At 38.3% G+C, this 17,420-nt stretch overlaps 2 long non-coding RNA genes across 2 annotated transcripts; both read left to right on the top strand.

The window, feature by feature from the left end:
* The first annotated feature begins 5,919 nt into the window (after positions 1–5,919).
* Positions 5,920–9,921, top strand: LOC145239589 (uncharacterized). The gene is made up of 3 exons (XR_013862341.1): positions 5,920–7,742; positions 8,028–8,137; positions 8,208–9,921. It is a non-coding gene; the product is annotated as an uncharacterized LOC145239589 (long non-coding RNA).
* Positions 9,922–12,485: 2,564 nt separating this feature from the next.
* LOC145239423 (uncharacterized) lies at positions 12,486–15,593 on the top strand. Its single transcript, XR_013862308.1, has 6 exons — positions 12,486–13,346; positions 13,726–13,880; positions 14,231–14,382; positions 14,499–14,589; positions 14,675–14,747; positions 15,199–15,593. It is a non-coding gene; the product is annotated as an uncharacterized LOC145239423 (long non-coding RNA).
* The last annotated feature ends 1,827 nt before the right edge of the window (positions 15,594–17,420 follow it).

The raw sequence follows: 17,420 nt of genomic DNA, 5'->3' as shown, positions 1-17,420 counted from the left end.
TTACTAACATTTTGATCCTCTTTTAATATATAATAAGCAGTCATCTTCAGTTTATCACCAAATTCGGGGAACGTTCTGTGGACCTGATCAAGCACACAAAAAGTCGTCATGGACCACTAGTGGTACATGAACCACCAGCTGAGAACCACTGCTCTATGTATTGCTAATGTATAGCCTCCGCCCCAAGGCAATGCTTTTATAACATCTTGTAACAGCCTCATTTTTTTTGATGTGTTGATTAGATTCTGAAGATATTTTGTATGCGTTTACTACATGTATTTTAGAGTTGACCTGTAAAAACCGTTTTCGTTTACGCTAAGTCGTTTGGGATCTGGAGCCTGTAGGCTATACGCTACGTTGGTCGACCGCGCAAAAAATCGTTTTAAAGCGGTCATGCCCTGCGATCGCTGGTGATGTGCGCCCTTCGTTTTTGATGTTCTGTTAAGATTCTAAAGATATTTTGTAATTTTAAGTTAACCTGTGAAAATCGTATAGGTTACGCTACATGCGTCGACCGCGCAAAAAAATATTTTAAAGACGGCAAGCTCGCGTTTGCTGATGATGTAGGTAGAGCTACTAACGAAGAACTCACAGCAGTCAGGTTTGGAAAATGACTTAATGGCCAGCAACAACTGGCCATTGATGCCATATTCCTGCAGTATTCCCCATAGCTTTTCTCGAGAAATCCGATCAAATGCCTTCTCAAGGCCGACGAAACATGCGAAGACATCTTTGGCATATTCCCATGATTTCTCGAAAACTTGCTTAATTGAAGGTGAAGATGTGGTCCGTAGTGCTGCGACCGGGACGAAAACCACACTGCCCCTCCTCCAATTTTGTTTCCACTATTTCTCGGCATTTCCGTTCAAGGCATTTGGCATACAACTTTCCTGGCAAACTAAGCAACGATATTCCTCTGTAGTTCGCACATTCCTTACGATCGGCTTTCTTGAAAATTGGAATAACTACGCCCGTTTGCCAGTCTTTAGGTGTCTTGCCAAGTTTCCACGCCACTTGACACACTTGCGTTAACCACAAAATTCCTTCTCTTTCCAGAGCTTTCAACATTTTAGGTCGGATTTCATCTTCACCAGCAGCCTTTCCGGATTTCAGCCCTCTTACTGCTATTGCAAGATTTGCAGCTTCGGCTGCTGTGAAGACTTCCTCGTCTCCTGATTGGACCATTTGTTGTGTATCAATAGGCGTTGCCTTAGCAAGGTTACGTTTTCAACAAAACATTTAGCAGTTCCTGCGCGTGTTGCTAAAACAATCAATTACCTCGGTACCAATTTAAGAACGTGATGATAGACGATAAAACACAAATATTTATTGCTGATAAAAAAATGTCTCGCCTCTAGTGGCGCTAGGCTGCGACAGGTGCCTGCAAGTCGTCTAGCCACTGGCTGGCCTTCCATAAACTGCGTTATTCTGACGCAATAATGTTAATGTGACGTAATGGATTTTTTTCAGTAGTTGGTAAAATCGCATGAGTTTAGTTCGTGCGACGAGTTTTGTTTGTCTGCATCGCATGTTGATATGTTTTACATCTGTATGTTGCACGTCAATTCCTGAAATTTTACCGTGATTGTCAGCTTGTCAATCTAATACAGGGGTGCACAACCTGCGGCCGTACGGCCGCATGCGGCCAAGTAGACGATTTTGTGCGGCCGTGAACATGTTTATTAAAATATATGCACTGGCGGCCGTGACGTAAAAAACTCTTTTGCCAAGTATTTCGACTTTCAAACTGCATTAAATAAATTTTGTAAGACTGTAGAGAATATTACCAGCCAGGGTTGCCAGGTACTGTCGGCTGGATTCGGACAGTATTTGTCTGATAGTCGGACATTTCCGGACAAAAAAAAAACGAGAGCGTATAATTGCTAACAAGGTATCAATATTGAAGTGCCAACTGCCATTTTTTGTGCGTTTACGTTTCCTAAACTCATAAGCTCCGAGTTTTACACAAATGCAAAGTGGCGGACGTAAAATATGACGTCACTTATGCGTGCAACCACAAGAACTAAAATCCAACTTAAAGCCCAACAATCACAGTACGCCAGGCCTATTAAAGGCGTCATACCGAATCAGCCGGTCACCAAGCATTCACCACCATATGGCAAGGCGTAGGCTAGAAAAATCTAGTCTGCGGTGAGATTAGAACCCACGACAAGAGTCTTTCCGGGACTCGCGCTCTACCAACTGAGCAACGCAGGCTCGGTGGAGAATCCGCCGAAAGTCGAATCACAAGCACCGTTGCCTGCCTTGTATGCTGCACATGTCAGCTTCGTAGCAGGGGATCGCCAGATTGACCAGTATCGCTGGTCTGCATCGACGCTTCAGGGCTGATCCCAGTTATGAATTTATGTTCATCTTAAAGCCCAACAAACTGCCCATGTTCGAAAACAACGATATGTTTGAAATAATATTTAGTTGACAACTGCAACACGTTGCCTGTGTACAAGACAGAAATGGTAATGACTTGCCGAGCTGCCAGGTATCATATGGTGCCAATTTTACGTCCTAGCACATATCTTTCTTGGAAAGTCGAAAAGGGGCGAAGCAGGAGGAAGTTCCAGCGCCCAGGTAGATAGTGTCAAATCAAGATGCCGAGACTTCTTTAAACGAGCTTGACAAAATAATTACGAGCTCTACAAATGTTTTTCAAGGCCTATCTTATCTTTTCCCGAAAAGGGTGCTGTCTCAGATCAGCTGAGTTAGCTTTGAAAAGTTGCCATTTGTAAAGCAGCAATGCCACCAGGACGTAATTCAAACGCAATACCTGAAAATTTTGTTTATTGACTGGAAAAGCCAAAGTGGTTTCGACGGGGAAATTCCTTACGATGTCGTGCAGTTTTGGCACAAAGTATTGTTGTACAGAGATGCTACTGGAAACAGAGGGTACAAGAGATGGCAGAATACGCACTAAACTGCCTGTCCATACCTGTTTCCAATGCCACAGTCGAGCGCCTTTTTTCAATGGTAACCTTTACAGTTTACAAAGACCAAGATCAGAAACCGCATGAAACCCGACTTGTTGGAGTCTATTTTGCGCATCAGAAGCAACTTTCAGTTTGCCCCAAAATGCTGCATTAATTTTGTCTGCACTCAGGAAATGCTGGCAAGGTTTTGCTCCAGAGAGATGTACTCCGGCCAAGAGGAGGCTGACGAATTACTGGAGTACATTAGACGCGCACTGAAATCTGCGGTATCCTACAAAGAAAACGACACCAGTAAAAAAAAGAACAAATCAAAACAACACCAACATTCGTTCAATAAAACACATTCACTAATTTGTTCGTGGGCAATATGTGACCAATCCAAGCTATTAGATCAGGGGTGCACAACCTTTTTGCTAAGACGGCCGCATCGCAGATCCTTATTTCACCAACGGCCGCCAATTACCTGCTTGTTTTTGTTTTCAAATTTATTCTGTGAAAATAGGGCTTGTCCCACATACATAAACCATCTAATGGCGTCCAAAAAGCCTGGATAATTTAAAACTTAATCCACAGATTGAGCTAAACAGTCTGACGACCAGTCTGAGCTATTTATGACGTCATAATCTATATTGTGACGCAAGAGATGACTGTTCATTTGCATTGTTTGTACACAATAGGCGTATATAAAGTGTTATGTACAGGGTTACTAGGCTGGTAACAGGGTTGCCAGGTGGCCTAAAAATCGGACAAAAAACGATAAACTGGCCTAATTTCACATGCCGTGTCCGACGCCTAAAAATCATTAGGACATTTAGTTTTTTGTCTTAATATGTCCGAATTTTGCTGATTGAATAACTTTTTGTCCCCTTCCTATTTTTTGAAGGTTGCTAACCTTTTGTTTACGACAAAGCGTGGTTTAAAAGTGCAACTTGTTTTGGTTAGTAGCAGACATGGGGTCGAATACACGCGTCCTGTATTCGAATACTTTACGAATACCTGCATGACTGTATTCGAATTCATGAATACTTTGGTAATTTTTGAGTGACAGCAATTCGAATGGTATTCGAATAAAACGAGTCAAGTATTTGTATTCATGAATTGTTGAACAAACTACAACGACAAGTAATTCGAATAATATTCGAATAAACCAAGGCATGTATTCGTATTCATGAATTCAACGCACTTTTTAAAGTTCGGCAATTCGAATTGCATTCGAATAATGCGAGTCAAGTATTCGTATTCAGAAATTGTTTCGTAATGTTAAGGTGGCAGCAATTCGAATTGTATTCGAATAAAGCGTGTCAAGTGTTAGTATTCATGAATAGTTGACCAAAAAGCAACAACGTGTAATTCGAATACTATTCGAATAAACCCCAAGCGTGTATTCGTATTCATGAATATTTCGTACTTTTTGAGATGGAGCAATCCGAATTGTATTCGAATTAATAGTTCTAGTTATTTGTATTCACGAATTGTTCAGTTGTTGTAAGAAGCAAACAATTCGAATGCACCGATTCGGATATTTGTAGTTGCGGAAAATAAAAGAAATAAAATGCCCCGAAACTTAAAAGGTATTCGATCAAAAAGTAACATGGGTTTATGAATTGCAAATTTAGTGGTAAAAATGTAAACCAACGAGCTTTTTTGCCACATTAGCTTGACTGATTTAAGTCTCCGTTATAAAAATTTCACCAAATTTACATGAAATGTTTGCTTCATGAACACGCTACACCTGTCATGTGCTTAGAACAGTGGTTCTCAAAGTATGGGTCGCGACCCAAACATGGGTCGCGCAGGGTCAAAAAATGGGTCGCGCTGCGGTGATTCCATTCTGCCCAAACGAACTATTACTGTATTAAGTAAACACAAACGAATTTTCTTAATGTAGTAGTAAAGTCACCTCATTTGACACGTTGTTCAGTAAATGAACCAATCATTACAACATACCGACAATAGCCTTTCAGCGATTGTGGATTATTAAGTATTCATACAAGGAAACTTTTTAGATTTGGGATTCACTTCTATCAATGATCATGGTGCTGCAAAGCCACAATGTGTGTTTTGTTATGCAGTGTTGTCAAACGAATCGACCTCGTTAAGCCTGCAGCCATTTAGACATGGGCAGACTCCTATGCGGCGACGGCGTGGCCTCGAAATTGCAGTTCGGCTCGTTAATAAGAATATTTAAATTTTTTGATGTTTGAGGCTTGGGTCGTGAGATATTCATAAAACTCAGATTTGGGTCGCGGTCAAAAAAGTTTGAGAACCACTGGCTTAGAACAACCCAATGTTGCAAGCTTTGTAACACAATTCCATTTATGTAACGTCACAATTAAATTTCTACTTGTCATTGTTTCGTAACATAAAAAAAAACTTGTCAAATCAGGTCACATTCACTGCCAATTTGAATTGTATTCGAATCTATTTGACAACAATATGTAGCAAAATATTCTCGACTACTCCTAGTCTGGAGGTGATCGACAATTCGAATTGTATTCGTAAAACTGTAGTCATGTATTCGATTTTACGTATCTTACGTAGCCAAAGGCCGACAACAATTCGAATTGCATTCGTACAAATGTAGTGATGTATTCGATTTTGCGAATTGTTACGTAGCCACAGGCTGACAACAATTCGAATGGTATTCGTACAAATGTAGTCATGTATTCGATTTTACGAATTGTTACCTTGCCAAAGGCCGACAACAATTCGAATTGTATTCGTAAAAAATATCGTGTATTCGAATTTGCAAATTCTTAGGTTGGCAAAACCCTACAACAATTCGAATTGTATTCGAATAAATTTACTAAAGTTTTTGTATTCATGAATTGTTGGTTCAAAAGTTAACTTCAACTATTCGAATTGTATTCATGCACTATCGAACAAAAGCCAAAATCATTCGAATACAGCACGATAGTGTCAAAACCTGTATTCGAATGCATTCGAATACGAATGACGAATACGAATGGCCCCATGTCTGGTTAGTAGTACATTGTTTGATGACATTAAACACATAATTGTCTACCAGTGAATTTTTGGGCATTGTTGTGTACAATGCAACTGTATTGTAATAAATGGGTATCTAAGCTGATATGAAGCAACAAGTTGACGAAACACTTTTAAACGTTGCGAAACCAATGATAAACGCTACAGCAACGTGTTGCAGTTGTCAACTAAATATTATTTCAAACATATCGTTGTTTTCGAACATGGGCAGTTTGTTGGGCTTTAAGATGAACATAAATTCATAACTGGGATCAGCCCTGAAGCGTCGATGCAGACCAGCGATCACGGCACACTCGTATGTAAACTGATACTGGTCAATCTGGCGATCCCCTGCTACGAAGCTGACATGTGCAGCATACAAGGCAGGCAACGGTGCTTGTGATTCGACTTTCGGCGGATTCTCCACCGAGCCTGCGTTGCTCAGTTGGTAGAGCGCGAGTCCCGGAAAGACTCTTGTCGTGGGTTCTAATCTCACCGCAGACTAGATTTTTCTAGCCTACGCCTTGCCATATGGTGGTGAATGCTTGGTGACCGGCTGATTCGGTATGACGCCTTTAATGGGCCTGGCGTACTGTGATTGTTGGGCTTTAAGTTGGATTTTAGTTCTTGTGGTTGCACGCATAAGTGACGTCATATTTTACGTCCGCCACTTTGCATTTGTGTAAAACTCGGAGCTTATGAGTTTAGGAAACGTAAACGCACAAAAAATGGCAGTTGGCACTTCAATATTGATACCTTGTTAGCAATTATACGCTCTCGTTTTTTTTGTCCGAAAATGTCCGACTATCAGACAAATACTGTCCGAATCCAGCCGACAGTTCCTGGCAACCCTGGCTGGTAATATTCTCTACAGTCTTACAAAATTTATTTAATGCAGTTTGAAAGTCGAAATACTTGGCAAAAGAGTTTTTTTACGTCACGGCCGCCAGTGCATATAGTTTAATAAACATGTTCACGGCCGCACAAAATCGTCTACTTGGCCGCATGCGGCCGTACGGCCGCAGGTTGTGCACCCCTGTATTAGATTGACAAGCTGACAATCACGGTAAAATTTCAGGAATTGACGTGCAACATACAGATGTAAAACATATCAACATGCGATGCAGACAAACAAAACTCGTCGCACGAACTAAACTTTCCACTACTTTCCACAAATAATTTAATTAAATATACAAACCTCATAAAAGAGCCATAGTAGACATCCAACTTACCAGCAAATTATCCACAACCAAACAGTATGCAATGCAAGTAATTCAGGTAAATCATCAACTAAAAAAACATGCGATTTTACCAACTACTGAAAAAAATCCATTACGTCACAGTAACATTATTGCGTCAGAATAACGCAGTTTATATAACGCAAGTGTGTCAAGTGGCGTGGAAACTTGGCAAGACACCTAAAGACTGGCAAACGGGCGTAGTTATTCCAATTTTCAAGAAAGCCGATCGTAAGGAATGTGCGAACTACAGAGGAATATCGTTGCTTAGTTTGCCAGGAAAGTTGTATGCCAAATGCCTTGAACGGAAATGCCGAGAAATAGTGGAAACAAAATTGGAGGAGGGGCAGTGTGGTTTTCGTCCCGGTCGCAGCACTACGGACCACATTTTCACCTTCAATTAAGCAAGTTTTCGAGAAATCATGGGAATATGCCAAAGATGTCTTCGCGTGTTTCGTCGGCCTTGAGAAGGCATTTGATCGGATTTCTCGAGAAAAGCTATGGGGAATACTGCAGTAATATGGCATCAATGGTCAGTTGTTGCTGGCCATTAAGTCATTTTCCAAACCTGACTGCTGTGAGTTCTTCGTTAGTAGCTCTACCTACATCATCAGCAAACGCGAGCTTGCCGTCTTTAAAATATTTTTTTGCGCGGTCGACGCATGCAGCGTAACCTATACGATTTTCACAGGTTAACTTAAAATTACAAAATATCTTTAGAATCTTAACAGAACATCAAAAACGAAGGGTGTATGGTCACCACTTCTTTTCGTTATCTGCACGAACTGGATTGACAAGTGCAGCCAAACTGATGATTGTGTCACGATTGGAAGCTTTAAAATTAATTGTTTGCTTTTTGCAGAAGATCTTGTTTTGCTTGCTTCTACTGAATCTGGCCTCCAACACTCATTAAATAGCTTTGCTGCTGCATGTAACACCGCAGGGATGAAAATCAGCACAAAGAAAACTGAGGTACTTCATCTTTCCATAAAATCTGATCAGTGTAATTTGCAAGTAATTAGATGGAATTTTACTGAAACAGGTGGAGAAGTTTAACTATCTGGGGGTCGCATTTACAAGTGATGGGAGACAAGACACCGAAATTGATGTCAGAACTGGGAAAGCAAGCTCTGTGATGAGAGCATTGCAGCATTCGGTTGTCATGAAGCGAGGATTGTAGAAGAAGGCGAAGATGTCGGTATTCAAAACTATCTTCGTTCCCATACTCACTTATGGTCATGAGTCGTGGATAATGACTAACAAAGTGCGATCACAAGTGCAAGCATCTGAAATGAGGTTTTTGCGAAGGGTGGGAGAGGTTACTTTACTTAACAAAGTAGGTAGCTCTAAAATCCGCGAATCCCTGAACGTCGATCCTCTACTTCTCCGAATCGAAAGATCCCAGCTAAAATGGTTTGGCCATGTTAGCAGAATGCCCCAGGAAAGGCTTCCCAAACAATCTTTGCTTGCAAAACCAAAAGAGAGGCGGCCCACTGGACGACCTCGAACTCGATGGCTCGATCAAGTTGAAAGTGTAACTTGGAATCGTTTGGGACTTCATCAAAATGAAATGAAGAAGGTAGTGAAAAATCGTGAAGTGTGGAGGCTCAATCTTGAGCTGCTGCCCCCGCGATCCTCAATTAAGGATTGAGCGGGACAGAAAAATGAATGAATGAAATGTTCGATTTGTAGACAAATACTGTCCGAGTCCAGTCCACTGGCATCTCTGCGCATGGTTATGCGTTTTATTAGTGTCTCCTCTGTGTGCTGACCGCATGAAAGTGAGTTGTGCTAGATAACTGTGAACTTTGCGCTGAGCATGGTATTATTGCGACCCGGTTGATTTACTGTGGGCAAGATTCGGTCGGCATCGATCTGTGCGACGAAGTGGCTTGGTTGCATTGCTGTACGCCGTGTAAAAACGTCAATCTGTGATTACCAGCTGGGAATTCTAATATGCCTGGACCGATCAAAGTTTGGTACGTTATTTGTTTCCTCCCTGTGAATGCGTTTGTCGCTGTTCCTCGTACTGACTTATTAGTGTTGTTATATTTGCAGAAAACCGCGTTCATAGCGCGCGTCATTCAACTTGGTGGAAATAAAATTCTGTTGCTCGCACTGGTAGCTTGTCCAGGCGCTGCACTGAAGGGGCGACGCTACACTGTGTACACTGTGTGTGTATATGCAACATTATTGTGCAATGTTTATGATAACGATTGCATGTTATTTCGCAATAACGTTTCACACCACGAAAAGGAAATGGTTACCTTCAGTTCTGCATAGACTAATGTTTATATTTCCGTTTCTATGGTAGTCATAAGTTCTTTTCAGCCATTTTTCGGGTTCCAGAAAGATCTAACAGTAAACATAGTATTTATTCCCTTTTGACACATATTTCCGCCGGCATTTGCAGTGTTTCCGCAGTCGTGATTCGTGTAGAACGCGTCGTTTCCACCCTGTATAAATTACATGGCTGCCTTAAAATAAATAATATAAGTAATATGAGAAAAATAATTCGTACACCGGCTTATGTTTCGCATTGTTATATAAGCGTGGACTTTGATGTTTACGGCCGGCTATTTTCGGCCTTCTATTCGTCGTTCTATTTGTGGCTGCTATTTTGGGGCTTCTATTGGACTTCTATTTTCCACCGGGAAAGCTTCTATTTTGGCTTCTATTTTTTTTTCCCATGAGGATGTGTAGCTGATTTGGACGTTCGCCTTTAACGTTATTCAAGAATACAAAGAAAGAAGAGACATATGTGTGGCTGTTAATCAGTCAGCTGTTATTGAGATGCAAAGATCAGACTCTCCAAACAATTTCCAATGAACATCATAGTTTACATTGTAGCCGCCATTCACAAGTCGTCATCGAGGCAGGTCGGGCTACACCAGCAACCGTTTGGGGTAATTTTTTTTTATTTTTTTTTTAAATTTGGTGCAAATCCATTTTTATAGTAAAAACTGTGTTCAAGGATCACTGCAAGCAAACTCTGTTTACTGAAAGCACTTATATTCCATGTATTTGATTAGTAAATACAAAACCACAAACCAAGTCAAGAACATACAAAAATGTAAAAATACCAGAAAAGTTGTAAATATAGAATAATGGTGCAGGTGTTTCAACAACAGATGTTGTCATTACCGGTGTAGGATTTCAGTTCAGTAAACTGAGCTTCACAAAAATAAAGAGATTAAAAGGAAATGCTAGTTTTGTATGAAGAAGTCATAGATAGCAAATGGCAACAGGTCACAAAAAATTAAAATACAACAAAATCAAGCACAGAAACTTATTTTTCATGATAAAGTTTGAAGCATTTCCTATCCTTTGCACAACAAAGATATGTGCCACACTGGACATACTTGTTGTTGGTTCTGTTCTGAATCTTTTGACATGTGCAAAGCTTACACCTTTGTCTATTGTTGATCTTTTCAATTGTATTGACTTTGCTAGATCTTTTCTTGCAATTACTAGAATTGTGGCCCTTGAAATTTGATCACATGTTCATCAACAGAAGAAAATAGGACTGATAGAAATGATGCATTGAAATGCTGTAAGAATGGCCTAATTTTAAAAGCCCTATCATGCATTGGATCATTTCTAGGTTTCATATTTTCATTGTAGTTGAAATGCAACTTGCTACAGATCTCTTCAAATCACTAGGACTTTGCTTTTTTGCTACCGTACAATCATGAATTGAACTGGCAGCAACAATTTATAATCTTTTTCTAGAACATTAACATCTTTTGCATCTAAAGCAAGGACATCTTCAGTGTCGCTAACATTAGAAAACAAAATTTCCTCCACAATCCTATACATCAGTGGAAAAAAAAAGTTTTTGTTCCAGTCACTTTTGTTCTGAAATGTCATAAAATACAAATAAAAAATACCAAAAACCTTAAATGTGCTCTTTTGTAGTTCTAATAGGACTTAAAAAAACAAACAACCCAGCTAACACACAACGTAGTTTTGACGTTCGGGACCAATTTTTTTGAACAAAGTAAATGTTGTGGGAATGTTTCCCAACGAACGTCAACAAATCACGTCTTGCTACAGTTTTTGTTACGTAATACATGACGTTGAAGATTGGTAAAACCTAACGTCAGACAAAAACATTTATACAACCTTTCCAGACGTGGTTTGAAACGTAGAAAAAACGTTTTTAGTTGACGTTACAAGAAAACCTGTCTGCAACTTTATTTGACGTAATTTTGAACGTTTTATTTACGTTTATTCTTAACGTTGTATCAAACTACAATACAACTATGTTAAAACGTCATACGTAACGTAGAATTCACGTTTGTCTCTGACGTCAAATTTAACTTGTGTACAACCATTTTCGACGTCACCTCAAACGTTTTATTAACGTTGTTTAGTAACGTTGCAACAAACTGCAATACAACTATGTTAAAACGTCATACGTGACGTAAAATTCACGTTTGTCACTGACGTCACATTTAACTTGTGTACAACCGTTTTCGACGTCATTTCAAACGTTTTATTAACGTTGTTCAGTAACGTTGCAACAAACTGCAATACAACAATTTTAAAACGTCATGCGTGACGTAGAATTCACGTTTATCTCTGACGTCAAATTTAACCAGTTTACAACCGTTTTCGACGTCATTTCAAACGTTTTATTAACGTTGTTCAGTAACGTTGCAACAAACTGCAATACAACAATTTTAAAACGTCATGCGTGACATAGAATTCACGTTTATCTCTGACGTCAAATTTAACCAGTTTACAACCGTTTTCGGCGTCATTTCAAACGTTTTATTAACGTTGTTCAGTAACGTTGCAACAAACTGCAATACAACTATGTTAAAATGTCATACGTGACGTAGAATTCACGTTTGTCACTGACGTCAAATTTAACCTGTGTACAACCGTTTTGGACGTCAGTGGTAACGTTTTATTGCCGTTATATGACAAGTAAACTAATGTTGCAATGTTATGAAACGTCACTTCCAAATTGCAGGTTTCTACAATTGATTTTCCGTGTCCTTTTTAACTTTTTTACCGCTTTTCTTTTTCGAAAATGTATAAATTATTGCGCCATAGGTCGTAACATAATATTTGAAAATCCGTCATACAGGTTTGATTTTGGGCGCGGTGATCAGTTTAAAAGTGTTTTCAAACCGCTCTTATATGAGCTCTGATGAGAAAGCTTGTATAGTCTTTAATTAATTTTTAGTGCGATAATTACTTGACTGATTGATTTTTTTTTTAAACACATGTGCAAATCGTGAAGACATACATCGCAACATTCAAATTCAAAATATTCGCGCACATTTTGAATTTTGGCGCGCAGGGACTGTAACGTATTAATTTTGAGTTTTAATAATTTGTGCTGATTTCATGGATTTTCCACAAGTGAAATTTTGACCGTTGTTTACTAGCAACGAACCGTTTGAATTTGAAAGGCCCTTTTGATATCTTGTCCAACGCCCTAAATAATGTTTGTCCACTAACAGCCGATTGATCGAGTGCAGTAACGGTCTTTTGTTCCCCCTACTAACTCGTTGTGTACGAAGTTGTTTGTGTTTACTCAGACTGCGTTGTCACCACAAAAGCGCAGTGGTTGGAGAGTTGCTAAGATGCTGACCGTTAAGTTGGACAATAGCTTCAGAGCCTGATATTGCATAACCGTTGAGCGTTGGTAAACAATATTTGAAATAACTGACGGTTTGTCTAGATCTATATATACGTAGTAAGTTAGGCCGAGCGTTATTCTACTTCCATTCTACTTCCAGTCTAATTCTACTTGTACTACTATTCTGTTGTACTGCATTGAATTGATGTAAGTGGATTCGCTCTGAGTAGAATCGAATAAACTACAAAAACAATCAACTTCTGGAGCAATTAATATCCAATCTGAACACGCAAAGGCCGTAAGACCTCAATCTTACAGGACGGACTTTGAAATTTCAAAACCCGCCGTTATGGATGTAGAGGCGTTGTCCGTGTTGTGGACTTCAGAAATCCATAATGCGTGTTAGTCAGTAAAACTTTGATATATTTTCCTTATTTATTCCCACGATTAATGCAGTTCGAGTGTGAGTATAAATTATTCCAGAGGTGTTAGTTTTTGCGCCTAGTTTGACAGGACTGTAGGCCTGAATTGCCTGAAGTTGAACTATTTTGGAGATGTCTGTCTGTTGTTGTATTATTCAGATAGGTATGTTTTAAATAAGAATGTGAGTATTGTGTTTGCTGGGCACCAGTTGAATGTTGAACTTTAGTTTACAGTAATATGTTGCAGTGTTATTCATTTTTCAAGTAAAGAAATTAAATATTTTACCTGTTATTTCAATGGTTTGGATATGTTTACTTAGAAAGTCACCGTTGTGCTATTTGTGAAAAAGTAAGCTAAAGCTGTTCTAGAAAGCAGGCTATATAATGTTTACATTATGTTAAAAGTTGCCAACTGAAATTACTTAGTTTAATACTAAAATTATAGATTGTATTTGACATACACTTATACTTAATTAGGTCATGTACCATCATAATTAATAAATCATTTTTATCTACAATTGCAGTTTTAATATTCATTACAGAGTACATTCTAAACCTGTGTGAATTTGTCATAAAACTACTTTGTGCTGAAGACACACATACTTGTCATTTTGGTCATCGGAAAGAAAAATTTAAAATAATTGAAAAGTATCTTTACGGCCCTGCAACACCTACAGATGGATCAGTTCAGTTTTATGTAAGTTTTAATTAGCCAATAGTTGTATATGTGTTTAGCCTAAATGATACAGAATGCAATGTATGTTGTAATATGCAAAAATACCCTACATGCTGTTCTTCTCTTTATGCATGAGAATAAATATGTTAGAAATGATCATTATCTAATGCTGGTCATGTATATCAAGGATTTTGGTGCTGTTTGCAAATTCATTCTGTCATATAGAAAAAAAAAGTGTAGCGCAATGAATGAGTAGTTGCAGATAGTTTTTTTAATTTACTATTTTAGTTGTTGGAATTGAGGCACTTTTGCTTTCCAAAAATATAAATATTTTTTTATATTTACCAGTTACTTGTGTTTTTGTTTTTTAGCCAACAAGTTACACATTTTGGAATGATGCTGAAGAAAAAAGGAAACTTGTGACAATGCAAAATCTGTCTAAAGTCCCCAATCTAGTGGCAACTAAGAACTAGAGGCTTATGACTGCAAGCAAACTGAAGACGAAATCTTTTAATAAATCCTAGTAAGTTTTAAACTAATTTATGTGTAGTTCTTTTGTGCAAATCTCACTCTAAAGCCAAAATCTGTGTTACATTGCTGCACGAACATAACAATTACAACAGTGCTTGTGATTTTTAGGTATACTCTTGGCAAACATGGAAGGTCGTTTCCTTGCGATATTCTCTGGAAAATGACAAAAATTATCGGAACAAACAAAGGAAAGCAAAAGGTATAGTTCTACTTGCAGAAGTTTGTGTAACAAAACCTTATTGAGTTTGTACACAGTATTTACATTTGACTTTTTTGTATTTTAGTCTGGTGTTCAAATCAAAACACTGGATTCCTGAAGCACCAGAAGAGATAAACCTAAACTATTCTGAATACAAAGTAAGTTTATTAACAGTACAAATTTAATTTTATTGTGGCCCTAAGACTGACCAAGCTCTGGCCCTATTTGCTTGATTTAGTATGCTGGAGTGTTGAAATATGAAGCAGTGTACAGTGTGGAATGTTGGTTGTTTGTCCTTAAAAGGTCTTTTGGCAGAAAATTTTTAAAACAATTAAATAACACCTGCTACCCAAACCTTTAATAGATAAGATTTTGTTTTTGTTTGTTTACCTTACAACAATTGACACACCATCCCCAAAATGGGCCAAATGATTGTCTAGCTGCCTGAATGCCACATTTACAAGTCAAATATTAATACCTTTGCATAGAAATTGTTATAAATGTGAAAGTTGTATCTGTAACCTCATGTTGTTCTTTACTCACAAAATTGACATATGCTGCAATAAATTATACCTGAAGGACTAATCTCATCGACAATTTGATTTGCAGAGTGGAAGCGCGGAAATCTTTGTCAACATCCTTGACTTCAGATGTAAGAAGTAAAGATTGGTTTTTAAAGGCAGAGATTGCCATGGACTTTGATTTAGAATTTTTCTATATTTTACTGGCACTATTTGAAATGTTTAATTGTTTCTGCTATAATTGTGTTGTATTATGAACAAGCCATGTCAAACAGATATTATCAGGCAATGTTTTAGCACAATGCAATGAAAACCTTAATAGTATTTACAAACTCTTACATATTTGTCTATCGAGTCATACATATTTGTCTATCGTTCAGTGAATGCCATACTTTTTCGCCGTTTTTTTGCTGTTTACTGCTAACCCTTCTTGATTCTGTACTACTGTGATTTTTCACCATCAATATTATAATCCTACTTTAATTCCTTGGCATGTTTATTTGTTAGCGTTAATAGTTAGAAAGCTGCAAACGTTTTAAACATTGTAATTTATAGTGCAAACATGTCAACACGTAATTAGGATCGGCGTTGTTAGGTGTCGTACTCATGTTTATTTGTGCGTATTATTGACATAAATTACCACGTCATATATACATCGTATGGAATAGACACTCTTACGTAAAAATGACGTCATGAGTACGATTTACGTTTTTGAGACGTCACGAATTTACGTTGTTTACAACGTCCTATCTACGTTTTCTGGAGTCGACATTTTTACGTAAAAATAACGTTGCAAATTTACGTTTTAAGAACGTAATTTACAACGTTCGTAGTTACGTTTACTGAACGTAAGGTTTATGTTATGCACAACGTAGTTTCCAACGTCCAATCTACGTATTCTGGAGTCGACACTTTTACGTAAAAGTGACGTTTTGTCGCAACGTCCTATCGACCAAACTTGACCAAAAATCTACGTCAAGCCGACGTCAAATTGTTAGCTGGGAATAGCATTTTTCAACAAAACTGAAAATTTTAACTTTTTCTCCCAAACGGACAGTGGTACATATATGCCAGATTGGAAAGTTTTATTTTTGCGCGGAGGATATTTTTTTCGTCAAAATAATTGCGCGGAATGATAGACTTTTGATTGACAGGTGGATTTAACGATTAACGCGGCGCCTAACCTAACCTGACCTTGCGACCCCTTCCGTTGTGCTTAGCGGCGCCTAACCTAACCTGACCTTGCGACCCCTTCCGTTTACACTACGATTTTCGGCGCGTACCTAAGTGTACTAAATAACATACCCGACGTCATTTTTAGCTCACAACAACTATCGATGACCAAAATTCATCACATAAATTCATTGTTACCTATTTTAGATTCGAAAAAGTTTTTTATGAATCTAAATTAAATGATATTTTGTTAGTAAACATGATTTTGCATCTCAATAATCATACAGGATTGTTTAGTATGTTGTTGTACAGATTTATGACATGTTTATCTCACTTTCATGTTTTTATAGCATGTAGTCCCATGTACTGGGTAGAATGCACATTTTAAATGCACTTAATTACAATGTTTGAACACAAAAAACACAACATACAATCATAACATTGTAATAAATAATTAAATTTGAGGTAAATAGCGCACCATCATTTATTTTCGGCAAATGAACCAACTTTTTTCAATTACAAACCCGCAAGCAGCGTTAACACAAACCGTTTTCGCAGGTTCAAGCAGCTTGATACGCAGAAAAACGCTCGGTAGGCGATCGCTCGCTCATTTCTACGAGACTTGAGCGCCCGAAATCAGTCAAGCTCGAAACCAGACAGAAAAAATGAAACAAACAAACTTACGCAGGTTTGAGCGAGCGCGTTACGCATAGTGTAAACGGGCCTTTAACCCTCAAAGGGTTAACACATAAAAAAGGCAAATGTGGACTTTGCCCAGTTAAAAATAACATAAACAAACGTATTAATGTGCGAGAGAAGAAGTTTGCTGTTGCACTGTGGGAGTATAAAAAGTGCTGTTTTCCGATTGTAATCAGAAAGGTTTGAAATTGTGTGAAACGATAAATATTGTGTAACTACTCACAATAAAATTGTGAAGGGATAACCTTGTATTATGTTTCAGCTGATTTAAATATAGAATGTCTCAAGTTAATGCTGCAGTGCAAGTGAGAAGAACAGCAAGGATTAGTGAAAGATCTAAACCATTTCGTGTTTTAAGAGTTATCACTGTCAGCAGCACTCAGACTGATCCGATAGCAACGGCAAGTGCAAGTCGGTCAGGACCGTTGTCTGAAGTAG

Source organism: Phallusia mammillata, chromosome 7, assembly GCF_965637545.1.
Source record: "Phallusia mammillata chromosome 7, kaPhaMamm4.hap1.1, whole genome shotgun sequence".
NCBI classification, from domain to species: domain Eukaryota; kingdom Metazoa; phylum Chordata; class Ascidiacea; order Phlebobranchia; family Ascidiidae; genus Phallusia; species Phallusia mammillata.
This window is presented reverse-complemented; position numbering and strand designations above follow the sequence as displayed.